At 43.5% G+C, this 16674-nt stretch overlaps 1 protein-coding gene across 5 annotated transcripts in view; it reads left to right on the forward strand.

Annotated features, from left to right (window-relative positions):
• The window catches only part of rnf144ab (ring finger protein 144ab), a 154859-nt gene that overhangs the window by 126147 nt on the left and 12038 nt on the right, over positions 1 to 16674 (forward strand). Inside the window, exons 1-2 of one of the 5 annotated variants that reach the window (XM_035423081.1) lie at positions 434 to 559; positions 640 to 726. The exons of 2 other annotated variants lie outside the window; for them this stretch is intronic. The gene's annotated coding sequence lies outside the window, so the exon portion shown is untranslated. Of the gene's footprint in view, positions 1 to 433; positions 560 to 614; positions 727 to 16674 lie in introns of those variants that run through there. 2 more of the 5 variants (XM_035423082.1, XM_035423080.1) reach the window with 2 other exon arrangements.

Here is a 16674-nt window from a genome sequence, read left to right on the forward strand (position 1 = left end):
ACTAGGTACGCTATCCAAGATTCAAACTCAAAATCTGAAACTTGTGTTTTCGGCAAAATCCACATCAGCAGCAAACCTGATTAACTCAGTGTGGGCTGTCACTCACACATCACGAATACATAAATGCATGTATGGCCAATACAATCATTGGTTTTGTATACTATTGGTTACAATGTAATTATTTATTATAAATCTCGGGGGGCAGGGAGTGGTATCTGCAACAAGTAGCAGTTAGCACAAAAGAAAGGAAAGTCACTAGACGATACATTTATTTTTGACGTGACGAATGTAAGTATGTTTCCAGTGTGAGTTTGTAGCCTCTAAGATAAAGCAATGCTTTGTCCCACATGTTGTCAGTGCTATGAGACGCAAGGCATAACTAATAAAGAATGACGCCTCTTGGCCGACAAGGGGCGCTCCCAGTGATTTTTTGTCTTCAGAACAGCAAACCGGCGTTCGGTCGCTGAGATTCGCTTCAACTCCTCTAAACACGGACAAATGGCGTCAGTCCAGCAAGTCTTTGGAAACAGCTGATTTTCCCTGATGCGTTTCTTATATTGTAAGGGATTCTTGAATATTTCTTGAAGGACCATCACCTCGTGACGGAAATGTATGTATGTAAGTGTGCAATTGTTGCAGGGCTGTGAAATAAGACGTCACCTAGTCGTGGAGAGGAACCGGTGGCTCATGTGATTCTTTCAGCAGAGTGGTTAATTATATACAAAGGTAAGGTTGAAATGTATGATGCTACTTGCTATTTCACTAATAGTTTTCGGATTAATGTAGCTTTGTTTGATGCTTGTGTTCCACGGTCTATATAGAGTAGTCCCCACAAACGGTCCCCATGATATCAAGTAATTCTAAGCCTAACGCCGTGGGACGTGCCATTGATAGAATTATTATGGATTTCAGGTACGATGCAGTGCGATACTTGGTCCTTCCAACGTCATATGTAGTGTATTTAAGTATTCTTCCTGTTTTTATTAGTAGTTACACGTATGCCTGGTAGTTAAAAACATAATACTGGTTTAAGTCTGATTCAGAATAAAATCCTGGAAAACTCTCCAGATCCATGATCACCACTCTTGCGGCTCTCTTGCGCTTTGACGAGCGTCAACCCGGGCATTGTGCGTGTGAACATTGTTTATGTTTACATTGTATGTACTCGCTGCATTACACCATGTTGTTAACCTGCTGTGTTATTCCAATTTTGTTTGAGAAAAGCTGTTGATGTTTCACATTTCCGCCGGGACTCGTAAAATCCATCGTGGTTGTTATGTTTTTCCTCATTTATGTCTTCGTCTAGTTCATGGGTATGCAAACATGTAAAGGCTAAGTAAATTGTGTTCTTGGTGAACATTAGCTCCGCATACTGCAGCTGGAAAACTCCCTGTACCATGACTAGTACCAGAGCAAGGAGCAGTGCTGGCACAAGCCATTTTACCGGTATCTTAAGAACGTATCCATTTGGAGAAAGGGCACCAATTTAGAGATGTGCGACATAGGCTATCCAATGTCTATCAGCTGCATACAAACAGGACACCAACACGTCCCCGACAGTTACAGAAAGCTTGCTCAGTATAAATGTAGAGAGCCTGTCGGTCATGAAAGAAATAAGCGAACAAAGCTGGCAGTTCACCCCGTAATTGTTGTCTTTGAAGAACATGGTCTCCTTAAAGGTAGAGGGCGTTGGGCTCTCATCATCATCATCTCTATTAATGACGTAAGTTTCAGCTAGCTGTATGAATGTATGGGATTTATGATTCAACTGTTTATGTCTGGTTTGTGGGGAAACTGGGTAGTATGTTCTTTTTACAGGAAGACTGGATGAAATCATCACTGCTTCCCTGCTGTGTTTTCATGGTTCTCAGATCATTGGGGGGAAAAAATGTATGAAACAGAAGCGAGTCGCGAGGAAACTGTTCTTTCACTTGAAATGATTCCTTTGTAGTCACAACATGAACTTCGACCTTCAGAATGTCATTATGAAAGGACTTTTTTCAGCAGAGCGCTCAAGAGTTAACCACTCTCAAAATTAACCATAAAAAAATCCTCTTTCAGCTTCAGTTTAGGTAAGCTTTAGTTTTGGCAGGCTTTTATGGTTATTTCAGTGATTGTCTTATCAATTAATTTAAGTGTGTGCATTTGCATATGTAGCCCATTGCACCTGGATGCTTACTGCAGAAATCAAGGTACAGTTGCTTGCCATTGGTTGCCAGGTGGGAGTCTAATACTCTTTCCGGCACTAGATATCACAGCTCCCTGGGTTGGGATTTTGGTTGTTATCAGGGTTTTTTTTTTTTTTTTTTGCATTTCTGCCAGCATGTCTTCACCATGACTGTGGCGGTTGCATCTTAGCCTGCGTGATCCACGTGTCTGTAGATTAATCACCTGTTTGTTCTAGCACGCTGAAAGGAAACCGCTCATGTGTTTACATTAGATAAACATTGCAATGTGCAAATCAGTTGGCTGGACTCCTGAGGTTATGTTTTTAACAGAGCAGCACAGTCCATGTAATCTTGAGTAGAACCAGTCTGAAAATATTGATGTTGAAAACCAGTCCTGCTCAACCTCAAACTGCACAGTAGCAGCACATATCCAGACCTCAGAATGCACCAAATGCAGATATCTTGAATTAAATAAGAAGAATGACAAAGAAGAACATCTAACCTATACATTTTGATGTCGCTTGATATTTATCACTGACCTTTTTAACTCTTTCCTTGATTTTTAGCAGAATCTGGTGTAGAATTACCAGTTAGTGTTCAGGTGCACAGTTGAGACAGAGATGACACAGAAGGACGTGCCATCCAGGATTCACCTGACTTTTAACAAAGCTTTTAGCCCCTCCCTCAATGCTTCTGCTGGTGTACCCTGTTACAGTAGCTTAACAATAGGAGACTGTTCAAGGTGATATAGTTTTAGAAACATGTGTCGCTTGTATAACAGACACCCAATCCCTTACCCACGAAAAAAACACAACATGATTTCACATTGCCGAAACAGGCACTTAATCTCCATCTGACCTATCCCTGACCCATTAGATGTTGGAGCAGCTGTAGAGTACCATGCTAGTAGAAGCATACTGTGCATTTATGACTCCTCGCCTCCCACTCCAAAAATAACCCCCTGGCTCATTGCTGCAAGTATGCCTTGTACACCCCTGTGAGAGATCCCTATGTTAGGGTGTAAGGGTAGGGGTTCAGCATTGATTCAGGGTTTAGCCTTTGATGAAACAAAGTGATGCCGAGGTTAGTTCATACGGCATTGGGAGGGTTGCATTAATGAAATTGCTTTGTTCCCCATTGTATCCCCACAAGCCTGCCATCTATTGAATGGGACTGAATACTAATATTGCAATACATCGTTAGAATATCTCATTGCGACATTAGTCAATGAAACAAATTGCTTTGTTTATTCACTTTTCTGGCTTCCTTAGCCTGACTGCTCGACAGTCTTGCAAGACCCATCTCTTTTTATGGCCAGGGGTTCTACAGCAGCAGGTGAGAGAAATTGCTTTGTCCAAATTAACAAGAACAACAGTCCTCCTGTGACCCCAAATAAATCAAGTTCCCTGACCCGACTGGAACTTGGAAAACGTAAATCCACTGCTACCTCTATTTTTTGTAAATAATATTAATGTAAAGAGTATTTGCAAAAAAAAAAAGAAAAAAGAACCATAGCTTCATTGCTTCCATTTAGGACTTTTCCATTTCATGCCAGACTAGTTCAAGAATATATTCAGCAGACCGTGCTGAAAGTTTGCAATGAGTTATGGGGAATATTTTGCTCATTTAGTCTGCAGTTGCGTGACATTGCTCCCTCAAGAAAATCTGAAGCTGGAAAGGCGGCGTAACACACTTCATTTTGATTGGACTGCCTCCAAAATTGGCGGCAAACGGTGCTTTTGGATCTCAAAGGGGATTCCTCTGAGTGAAGTTCTACAAGTGAAGTTTGTGAGGGTGGAGTAATGATAAGATTGGGACCCAGCCTATGATTATAAAAATTGCACTTGTGAGATTTCTTCATTCGTATGTCATTAATTCTTAAGCACAACACTAAGACGTCTCAGATGCAATTATTGTCTCCCAGACACTCTGTAGCCTGCATTGCCTTGCACCGCAGTGAATCTGTGAGCCACTTAGGTACTCTTTTGCTCCCCCTTACATAACTTCATTCATTTCTATGACTGCCTTATCCAGAGCAACTTGGACATTAGCAGGTTTTGCTAATGAGTCTTGTAATTGTCTAGGAGCTGCAGCTTCCCGGTTACAGCCTCAGACACCTGACCGTTACTCCACGCTACTGCCTGAGCGTGCATGTCAGACAGCCACGTAGCATGACGGTTATGGAACTGCGCTTGCGACTCCAGGGGTGTAGGTTCGTTTCCCAAGTATGGCACTAGAATTACACCCTTGCGCAAGGTGCTTAACCTGAATGGCTTCAGCAAACATCCATAAAACATCCTGTACTGTATATACACATTGTCTGCTAAAAGAATACAAGTTGTGTAAGTTGCTTTGGATAAGTGTGTCTGCTAAATGTAAATTCATTATGTTTCTGTAATGATCTCTATAGAAATCAAATTTGCCGCATTCAACCGTTGCAGATACTATCCGTTAGTTGTTGCTGGGTAGTTGGATTCTTTTTTCTTTTTTTTTTCTTGTGTTTTTTCACCCGAAAATGAGAGACCACTGGGTCCAAGTACATACTGTGCCTGCCAAGTCCCCTTCACCCATCAAAAAATGTCCCGTTGTCCCAGTTAATCGTGAACATCCGTGCACACATCCTGAATGGATGCGCACGTAGAACATACAGTGTACCTACTACTGGTCATCTGATAGTCACAAGAGTCTCTGTGCTAGAAGAAGGCTTGTATTAGAGTCTGAACAAAGATACACATTTAAAGCTATCTAATCTGTCTAAAATGGCTACCTGGCATTCTGAAGTAGAGGTGTCCTGTCAAGTTGTTCTTATTCTCTTGCCCAGAACTCAGTGTGCTGTCTCAGGTGTCCACTTTCCCCGTGATAGATTGCAGGTAAATAAATAGCCCGGCCCCTGAGTGAAAGGGTCCAGTTCTGTTTGGCTTTGATTTTAGGTGGACAGTCAGTCCGGCTCCCTTCAAATGGCACACTCAACTACTCAGTAAGTAGGCATTGCTTTTTGTTGTTGTTGCTGTTGTTGTTGTCTGTTTCTTTTTTCAAATACTTATTCAATAAAACACATTTTATTTAGTTTTCTATAAACCAGGATTGAAATTCGTTGGGTTACCTGCATTTCTTCTTTTAATGTTCAGAACTGTGCGAATCATTTTGTTTTTTAGTAAAAAGGTAGAAGGGTTGCTCTGTCCAATCTTCAACTGCATAATGTGAGTTTAATTAGAGGATACCTATGGTGCATCATGCTGGGTGCACTGGGGGATAAGTTACCGCATGCAGCCTATTGTTGCTTTTGAGGAGATTTTGTTGGAGATGATGGCCTGTGGAAGTTTTAATTGAACTTGTCGCTTGCTTAAATTCCCATTTCGCTGAGTTATTGCTGTTGATTTCATTTTTATTTGTGCGGTTGTGAGGGCGAGGTCCCGGTTTGAAGCTCTCTCTGGTTTTGAATAAGAAAGAGCCCTTGTTTTTAGAGCCGGAATGGCGTGAGCAGGAAAAAACGCCGGAATGCGACGATGACGTATTTCGCGGGTAAACGCAAGATGCGAAGTCGGGAGTCCGAGCTTCGCGTGCTGTCTGCGACCGGGATACCGGTAAAAAGATGTGAAACTAAACCCTCTCCCTGCAGAAGCTTTCGTTATTAAGCCATAATTGCTTTCCACCTTATTCCTACCTCCCAGTCCTAGATACTACCCTATGAGATGGCACCACAGCTCAGTCACTGATGCACTGTAAGGGAATGAGTTTCCCCATAGCGGGAGGGCACTGTTAATTCTCACGGGTCCGTCAGTCTTTTCTTGGACTCCTCATAATCTTTTCTTAGCTCCCACATCTCTTGGATTTATTGCAGGAATGCGCAAAAACTGCTAAGCTTGACAACTTATTTTTAACTCGGAGCAGACCGAAACGTGTCCTTCTGTCAAAGATGTGATGTTTTCTTCCACTTCATTAGCATCAAAGGCTGCAGTGCATATACAGGATATACTGTCAGTTTTCTGTCTATTTTTTTTTGCTCAAATGATGCATTCAAATGGTGAGTGTAAACAGCTCGACGTACCGTACTATATATCGAAGTCAAAGGGGCAACAGTAAAGTGGTGTAGGAGATTAAGTCCACTGCTCACTCAGAATCCTTAGAAAATAAGAAAGAGAGGCAAAAGAAAGGATATAATTCATATTAATATTAAGAAATAACTTCAAATGCACCATGTGTGTGTGTGTGTATGTGTTTGTCTGTACCTCTGTCTGCTTGCCTGCATGACAGAGACAGATAGAGAGATTGTGTGCTAGAATGTGAGTGTACGCTTGTGTGTCTGTGTGTAGAGCTTCCACCAGCAGCGTCCTTTGTACTAAAGTAGTGCTACAAAGTCTGTCAGCCTCGCTGAATGTCCTGTTCTAATTCAGGGCCGCTGTGCATCAGGATCCTAAGAGATGGAGGGACAATGGCAATCTCTCTCTCTCTCGCTCTCCTTTCTTTATTTCTTTCTTTCACTTCCCTCTGCACAGAGCTGTGCTGATAAAAGCTACCTTGGTGAAAGATGTAGGGTTCTTTACTCGTCAAATACAAATACTACAAAGATGACACGATGATCCTTTCCCGTTTTAACCCGTAAGAACATACGTTGCATGCTAAGATGCTGTTAAGTTACACGCAGTACAGTTTCTCAAAGGCAAAGGGTAAAGCAGTAAGGGGACAAAGGGCTCTTTATTCTGAGAAACGCATGTGTGAAGCCCGTGGTTTGTGGAAAAAGCAACTGAATTACAGAAATTACTGTGCTCTTGAAAAGGAATTGGCTGTTGGGTATGGAATTGCTGTTACATAAAGGGAATTGGATATTTTATAAGGGATTAATACACACTTATGCCACCACCTGCTGCCATAGATGGCAAGCCTGCCAAAAATACGAATCAACTTAAAAGTTTTTAAAAATGTTTTCATTTATTTATTGATTTATCATGTGTCATGTGTTATTGGGGTGGTGAGGGCCTGGGCAGCTGAAAACATGTTTTTAACAATAAAGTTGACATATTTTCTCATGTGTGAGTAGAGTACCTTTAATTTAATTGAAATGTATTAGGCTGTTCTGTTTTTTTTTAAGATTGAGCATAAATGCAGCCCTTTATTAATGTAACTTATTAAGATGTTTATGGATCTCCAGCACGTATTATCAGCCGTGACACCAACATAACAGTGCCCTGTTGCTTTACTTTACTTTTGGGAAGTGGTGCAGATACAGTATCCTGAGCTGTTTTATTAAAATGGATGAATTAATGATGTGTTTAAAAGGTACGTAACCACATTTTTCATTTGAGCTGATGGTTGTGCTGTCTCCAGTTTGATTCATTTGAGGGTGAATGATTTATGTAGAGTTCAGGGTATATTACTACTCGGCCTTTGGCTAGTAAACTAAATGAACAAATGATGAATTGGTACTCAAGTGCCTTCGCGTGATCGTTGTGTAAAAAGTGCCACTGGGAAGCTCTTTTTTCAACTTTTCGCATTAATATAATTTAAAGTTGCATTTGGCAATGAAAATAAATTTTATGGGTCTCCTGGGTTTGTTTGCCAAAGTTATTTACTCATTCATTTTGCAATGATCATTTCCTGACATTTACTCTTCAATATTTTTTATATAATGTTCGCTTTTACTGTAATTTACTATTATAATTTTGTATCATATCATATTATAATATTAATACAAGTGATAGAATGTGCAACACACTCTTTAATGTATTCTCTAGGTTCAAAAAAAGTCCACGCAACAAATTTCCCTTGGTGACTACATTCATAATCTATCCCCTATAATTATTTTTAATAAAGATAAGGCAAGAGTCTTACGACCGTTCAACAGCATATGAGCTTGGGGGAAAATGTTGGGTACCGCAGTTGGGTAAGAAGGTTTTGATTAGATTAGTCCTTTCAGCACGTCCAGTACTGCACAGCTGAGGTTTATTATGTCAGTTCTTTCACAGAGCGTTCTTTTTCCTGCGGTATTCCACGATTTGTGACCACGCTCTGTTCTGCCTGGCAGAATCAGGTCTCAGCTCTCAGGAGACGGCGATTGCAAGGCACAGTCACTAATGTGTAGATGAACGACAGGAAGTGGAAAGGTTAGCGGGTAGTTCCCACACTCTCGGTTTGTGGCTGAGCGATCCACAAGCTTTGGTTTGGCCGCAGCTGTGGTCAGGACAGGGCCCGAGTGACGGACAGCTTGCAAAAGAACAACCTCCATTAGCACGGCATTTCTGCTAACATTTATGAAAAATGAGAGGTGTTGAGATTCATGCAAGTTTGTATCATCTACATTTAAATTAGCTGAGAACTTGATTCTAATTCGTACTGATTGCCTGGAGAATGAAAGTGGGTAGGGAATGCAAGGGGTTGTATAGCCAATTAGATGAAGTGAATGATTGGTGGTCAAATGTAGAGAGCTAGTTTTAGTGGGACCTGGACATTAGGGCTAACACTCCTCTTTCACCATATACCATAGGTTCTGTAATGACCAGTGAGTCAACTCCTTGAAGATGTCATCTTATGACTTAAAGCAGTTCACCTGGTATTGTAACAAAGATTCCTTCCCTTTAGCATGGGTGACACATTATATGAGCTGAAAGTGATCCAAACTTACCCATTTGGCAGACATTCTTTGGATGAGTGCAATGAGAATGTGCTTCTGGGACAAATTCTTGCCATGCCAATGCCACCTGTAGCCAGGAGGGTGATGTATAGGCTAGGGTTGCCAATGCAGGAAAGTTTCGGTTGGCAGGGTAGTCCTTGCCTCATCGCGCAGTGGCAGTTTCACAGATCGACTGGGTGCTTGCAGTCTGCCAACATCAGCAATACCAGTCTCACAGTCCTGAATTGGCTGGCTGCATATGCTCTGAAGGACACATGCTAATGTGCACCCTCACAAGTTGATTGTGAAAGTTCTGAGCCTACACTTATGATTGGGAATTCCAAAATTGCCAGAGAAAAGGAAAAACAGGGACTAATAATTTGCAACAAAAAAGGTTCCACTGGGAACTAAATTTCAAACAAATTTGAAATGGTGACACTTTCCAAATTATCTTTACTGACTCAAAATTGTGCATTAATAATTTAGTTGTGTTGCTGTCTGGAACACACCATGTCATACCCCTCTCTCTAAGTGAGAGATGGTGGGTTTCAAAGGAGGGGCTGTGTGAAAGTGCTTTCTTTCCGTTAGCGATACACATGGCACCACTCCCTTTTCCTCTTCTTCCCTCTCTCTCTCTCTCTCTCTCAAACTCTGAAGTGTTCCCACCCATGTCTTGGGCATGATAACAGACGGTTCACTGTTAATGGCGCCCGGAGAAGGCCGATGATGTAATCCATTCTTGTGAGGCAGGCGGAGTGCGTGCCCTTTCTCTGACAGATTGCCAGACTGTGGTTTGACGTGAAGGTGGACGCGGACCTTTTCAAGGTCTTCCCAGCAGCCCTTTACACCTGCCGGAATACTGCCTCATGGAATCAGGCTTCACCGTGTGTGCAGGGAAGTAGCCAGGCATTGCGGACATGCTGTGGTGGGGTGTGCTCCATACAGGAAGCATTGTTCCAGTCCAAGACACTTGGCCAGAGGGTTACTGCTTAGCAACCACATGCCAGTCGAGAGAGAGAGAGAGAGAGAAAAGGACACACCATGACCTGAATCCCAGCTTGTATAAAATTGGAAAATGAATAGCATGTGGTTTTGATACACACGTAAATACACGAACACATATTTGAAACAGTGTTGACACATAGTTATGAGAGGATTTTGCTTCCTGTTACAATCACTCTTTGGGTAAAGGGGCAATTCTGACAGTTATTATGGGTGTCTGTCAACAATGGTGGGAAAATGTGCAGTGGATGGATTTAACACATTTAATGGCATTTGTGTTGACGTGGATTTTGACTTTTTAAACCAATGGAGCTGAGCATGGGTGGAGTCTTCCCAGGGTTCTGGTTTCTGTGTCTGCGTCTCTGTGATTAAGACTATTTTGAGAACCTTCAGTGATTATTTTTCTTTTTACATCTATTGCTTTGTTATCCAGAGACAAGCTATATCTAGGCTTGGGGGGTTTGTTTATTGAAGTTAGACAAGTACAAATTACATTCATTCTTGCTTATGTTTCCAGTTTATGAGATCTATTTTTGTGCAAAAATAGGCTTGATTCTAATTTGAAATTTGACGGCAAGAAAGGCCAAAGTACAACAATAAGGCAACTGTAACATGAAAAACTTTTATCAGTCAGAACCATGTATTCACGTGATCTAAAAGCCAATTTCTTAAAGTCCTCTGATCGCTGGCATTCATACAAGCTTTGCCCTGTACAAGTGAATGGTCAATGCGGAAGTGCACATAGTGGTGCAGTACAAACGGACTGGACAATTAGAAAACTGTCAGCTGAAACTTTTGGGGTTTTCTGAGATTGATGGTTTGGAGAATTCCCCAAATGGTTATTCCTGACAAGCCTTATCACATCCGAAATTCTTTCACAGTTCAGTTTTTGCTATAACGCATGATGGGTGTGTGTCAGAAGTCACATCGGTTTATCTTCCATGTTTAATTTCCCCTTATGCTAAATGCTAGTGTCTGAAATTTCTGTAAGCTGCATTATTGTTTACAAAGCAACTGTTGGCTTACTGTGAACTTCAGGCGAACCTCTGCCAAGAAGACAAAGGAAGGCTTCTCCCTGGAGAGAATGAATGAAGAAGAAATGTAGTAAAACTAACTTCTGCAGTTATAGAATTTACCCAAAAGTCCCCAGTCATAGAGTCGTGTCATTATCGACTTCAGTTTTTTTTTTAATGCTATCCTGAAATAGCCATTAAATTGCTCTGTGGAACCAATAATGGTCTTGATGGTGGTGGTAGTGCTAAAGTAGCTGTTAGCTCCAAGGTAAGGTTCAGAACAGGCACCTTTTCTAGAAACACAAAAATGGGGAGTTCTGGCATAACTTTTCAAGGTGCATGGCATATGCAGCAGCATCGGTAAAGATGAAAATTCCAGTATACGTGGAGTTTAATGGAAGAAAATAATCCTTTATTGTGAAAATCATCAGTCCATTTTCGCGTGCAGCTCTTTTCCAAGATGAAACCCTGGAAAAGGCTGTTTGCCGAAACACATTTTAACAAATGAATGATGGCAATTTTCCATTCAGTTCCAAGTGGAACTGGAATTGTTTTCTCGATTGATTTTTCTATCACCGTAAAGATTTTCAAGCAGAATTCTGAGATATTGCACTTTTGATTCCTCTCCATTAAGGATGATGATGCAGTAGAACTGTTGGCTTCGGCATTGCTTTCTTGGGGAAGCTCGAGTGTTGTGAGGCTATGTAGTGGCCAATTACAATAATGAATCACCACAATGTTCCCCTGGCACAAGCAGCTGAATAGCCCTCTATGTGAGACATCCCAACGATCGTCTTTCTGTGTGTTTTGAGAAGTGGGGAAGTGACTGACAGCAGGTTGTATGTTATGTTTTGTGGTGGTTACATCTGTGTTTAGTTAACGTCAGTGAGGGCATCTTTATTCTTTTTTATATACTGAAGCTCAAAGGCCTCAATGTGCAGAAAAGAAATAGCTGCTCTGCGAACATTTCTGTTTGATTTGAATATTGTGGGAACACTTAGTCTTTCAAAGGGCCTGTGGAGTCAGTTTACCTATTTCCAAAATACTGTTCTGTGAGAGTGAACTATGTTAACTAGTTGTTTCTTGTTGCTGTGTGTGCGGGTCTGCATGTGTGCATGCGTGCATGCATGCGTGCATGTGTGTGCATGCGCACTTTCCTGCTTCATCCTTCTGTTCCATTCTCCTTCTTTAATAACTGCAAATATGATGAGACTGTTGAAGCTTGTTGCTTTCATTTAGTCCGTTGGTAAATGTGAAGTGGTAATAACTGGAGGAACTGTGAATCAATGAAATGGGGGGGGGGGGGGGGGGGGGGGGGGGGCGGGGTGGGGGGGGGAGAGACTAATTCTCACGGGAAGCCTTAACAGGTTTATCAGGCATGCATAGTTCATTGCCGTGATAAGGTGCTGCTTCTGTCATGGTTTCCATACCAACGGAAGGCAACAGCTCATTATTTAATGCCGGGTCTGCAGATGTGACCTTTTAAAGAGACAGACGGATTATGAGCGGGTCGGCTCGCTGAGTGCAGACAGCTCCTCTGGTTTCAGCTAGGCTGGACAGCACTGTCCTATTGGTGGGGGTGGGGGGGGGCTGTCATTTCAAAGAGCAATTCTGAAACACACAGGCTTCTGTGGTAATCCTAATATAACCTGAATGTGTGAATCCAGTTGGATGGATGCTATGTTTGGTTATTGAATATGTTGTTGATTGCACTTTGCTTGAAATGGAATGATTTGCAATTGGCTCAGTTGCAGTAATACATCGGCTTGGATAGAGTACATGGTACATACATTGATCTGAGACAACTACTGTTTTAACAGGATAATTCTGCTCAGGTTCATGGCAAGTAGACTTTGTAGCAATAGATTTACCAAAATACTTAAGGTAAGTATCAAGTAAAAAATATCCTGGGTGATTTCTCAAATACTGCTCAAATCTACCAACAATGTAAGTCACTCTGAGTAAGACTGTTTGCTAAATTAACGTAGTATCGTATGCAGACTTTTCACACATTTGAATAATCAGATGTGAGATTGGTTAGACGCATTTGATTGGTTAGAAAGGCTAGATGCATTTGATTCTTGAGGCAAATACCCAACCCTAGATGAACTGTACTTCTCATTAAATGTTTTTTTTTTTGTTTGTTTTATGGAGAGCGTCCTTTAAAAAGGAGCGGATGACTTATTCATTTTCTTGGCCGAGATAAAGTGGAGGAACAGTGTGTCACGTTCTCTACCTTCTCTGTAATCATGTACCCTGCTTTGCTAGGCTAATTGTTAGTGGCTTTACTCTAATTTGTATCATCATTGCCGAATTGGCCGTTTCCAACTTCTCCCGGTTTCCTTGGCTATCTTCCACTTTTTACGCGACCTCTGAGGCTCCACGGCTGAACTGTAATTGTTTGTGTGCCACCTCCATGTGCAATCCACTCTCTCTCTCTCCTTGTGTTGCTCTCAAATCGGGCAGTACGAGTCACTTCTCTATCTGATTTGTATGGAATCCTCCTCACGCTCATTTGTTGGGAATGTTGCTAGTCACAGTCTTGTCTTGCGGCCATTTTTACGCTCTGATCTGAAGCCGAGAATAAAATCGCATGCAGTCGTCCTGTGAACTGTCGGACGCTCAGCGGAACACTGCGAAGGTGTGATTTGCCGTGTGCATACAGAATCATTGAAATAGCAGGAGTGTGGCTGGCATACCAAACTACTGGTACCTGCGATTAGGTATTGCGTTTGTATTCTCACACACAGAATAGCATTCAGTTTGCATATTTGTCCGTATATGGTGAGACCTTTCCTCTTTATATCCACTGGTCCAAACTTCACTACTCTACAGATACCACAACCTTTGTCTGGTGTTGTCGTCGTCAAGTTTTTGTTTTGTTTTTCTGCTCATTAAAGGAAATTTCAAATGAGACTCTCTCTTTTTCTCTCTCTCTCTCAGATTTGCTAATCTCCCCATTCTCTTGATTTGCCTCATGAAGTACCTGTAGCCAATTCTTGCATTTTCCCCAACATATCAGGTTGGAAGAATTTTGTCGTCTTTCAGCCCACCTTGTTAAGCCCCGGTAAACTGTAAAGAACTGGATGGATACAGGTTCTCATAAAAAAATTACCTCAGGATTCTCCGCCAGGCGATGTCTCAATAGTTTGCTGCTTCCTGAGCGAGGCGTGCGTTCGGGTGGCAGTGCGCTGCAATGGCGAGCGATCATTTGATGTGACGTTATGAAATTACGCTGAGAGTTGCGTGACAGGTCGCAAATGAAAGCTGTCTGCCCATCACCCCCCCCCCCCCGGTCTCTCGACCGCTGTCGGATTTCGCCTCTTTGAAGAAGAGGCTTTGATGATTATTGGCCGTGACAGTGTTACGGAATGCTCATGGCGTTGATGCTGTGGCACAGGTGTTGATTTAGGAACGCGGCGCCGCGGCTCAGAACGTCATACACGGAACGCTGCACGCTGTTGAAGAAGAGGAAGTAGGTTGCGCAGCAGTTTGTATTGGTTGCAGAAATCTTAACCAGTGGGGGAGGGGAGGGACCTCTGTTGTACTCATTAGCAAGGTGCAGTAATTAATGTGTAAAAGATTAAGCAATTCCATACTTTGATTCCATGTATTTTGGCGGTGCTCTACGTGTCAAAATGTCTCTTTTGATTATTTTTGTTTATTTTTTTTTTTCATTTGCACGCTGTCAAATAGAACAGCTGTCGCATTCAAATGCCGCAAGTTCTCACACTCAGGCTCAATCACTTCTTTTGAGTTTACAGCTGTTGCTTCCCTCAGAGCCTGCTGGCCTGACTGCTAAATGAAGACATGTACAGTGGAGTCAGACAAGTCATGGACAGAAGCCATGTTTGAGACCTGACAGGTCATCCTGACCTTATCTGGATTTTTGTAACCTAGAATAACTTGACTGGACAGAGATCTCTCCCTTTGTCACCTTTGTGAATTTTCTATGCCTTGTGTTGTTTTAATATCTTCTGCCAGTTATGCCTAAATTCCCCCCCCCCATGTAATGGTACGGTTGATCATCTTTGATTATTTCATGGATCTTTGCGTTCATGGATCACGTCAGCGCTCCTCACTTGGGATGGATGGAACACTGTGTGTTTTGCATGATTGCCTCTCAGTAGAGTGCGTGCGCGCAGTCAGCGCGGCGGAAGGTGCATTTTTAAACAGGAGCCTTCCTTCCCGGGAAGCTTTCCGCCGAAGAGCCCGTTTGTCTCCGTCAAACGAAACCGCGCCGGTGCTTCGTCATGTGCGCTCGGGGATTATTGACTGTGCCGGCTCTGTCGATAGGGAAACAAGGCTGAAGCGGAGGTGGAGGAACACCGGATTGTTTTTCCCTCCGTGTCTGTCGGCTTTTCCTAACATTTGCCCGCCCGCACCAATCTCATCCGGGGAGAGATAAATAGACGGGGGGGGGGGGGGGGTGCGCGGAGGTGGGGCGCGGCACGTGGCCGGGCCGTCCCCTCCGTCTGGTGGGAAGAGCCCCGGGTCTCTCCCCCCCCCCTCCCCCGGTCACCTCAGCCAGACGAAAGTCTGCTGTTGTCTGCACTTAACCGGCCACGGGCTCTCCTCCTCCCCTCTAGCCCCGCCAGGATTGATGCACTTAACCTCAGGCAACAGGCTCCACCGGCTGCCGCCGTTCCCCCCCCGAGCGAACGCGGCGGTTTATTGCTAATATATATCTTAAGGCTATCATTCTGTCGTTCTGCTGCAGCTACAGTAGGGGAAGTCAGAGATGGGAATATTTGTATTGTGGAGTTTATTTTTTTAAATCATTTTATGATTTATGTTCACCTGGTTTGTTCCCCCTTCAGATGCCAGTAAATGGCACAGGTAAGAAAACTGTCTGGGTACTACTGCAAGAGCGGTCATAGAACTGTGTGTTAATAGCACTAGAATGTACAGCATAGAGTGTAGAGGCAATCATATGGTGGGGGTGTGGGCAATAGCCCCCCCACCATATGATTGCCCGTAAACTCTATACATTCTAGTGCTATTAACACACAGTTCTATGTATAGAGTGTACGGGCAATCATATGGTGGGGGTGTGGGCTATAGGCCAGCCATCAGTTGCCTAGCAGCCTAGGGTACGAGGCATCGGTGCATTTCCCATGAACACTTGAGGCTGGAGCCGCTCTGGACTCGTGTGTTTTCCATGGTTGGGTGAGGAGGGGGGTGCGGGGGGGGGGGGGGGGGGGGCAGTCAGGAATAAACCCATCCTTTCTTTAGCAGCAGCAGCTGCAGGTGACTGAAAAAGGGCCGTTTCGCTAGGCTAAGTGTCCACGCCAGGCTATGAATAACAGACGACGCGGACAGCTCGCGAACGGCGTGCGATTTCTCTTCTCTTGTTCCGACGGCACAAGAGGCAGGGTCGCCCCCCCGCGATTGTTCTCAGGAAAGCGGAGCGGGGAAAAAAAAACGTTTCTGTAGACGTGGGTTACGCAACGCTCGCTCCCCCGGGCCGCCGCCGCAGTCGCTTCCACGTGTCGGAAAATTTCCGGCGGCCCCCGCAGCCGACGGGCGGCGGCCCGGGGGCCCCCGTTGGGCACAGCGGGTCTCTGAGCGACAGCGTTTGGGAAAAGCCACCGTCCGGGTTGTGTCCTTCTAGCTTCAAGCACTCCACTAAAGGGCCAGCCGTATAATTGGGTACGCTGTGTACCGTGTTGAGATTGCCTGGGTGACCGTGTCCAGGGGAGAATGATCGTATATGGAAAAGAGATGGCGTTCAGTACGCCCCCACCCCTTGTTATGTAGAAAGGTGTGATGTATGGGCAGTAGTGTAGTGTAATGGGTAAGGTGCTGATCTTGTAACCTAAAGGTGACAGGTTCAATTCCCAGGTTGGATACTGCCGTTGTGCCCTTGAGCTGTATGCATGGA

This window comes from Anguilla anguilla, chromosome 6 (assembly GCF_013347855.1).
Source record: "Anguilla anguilla isolate fAngAng1 chromosome 6, fAngAng1.pri, whole genome shotgun sequence".
Classification (NCBI taxonomy): Eukaryota; Metazoa; Chordata; class Actinopteri; order Anguilliformes; family Anguillidae; genus Anguilla; species Anguilla anguilla.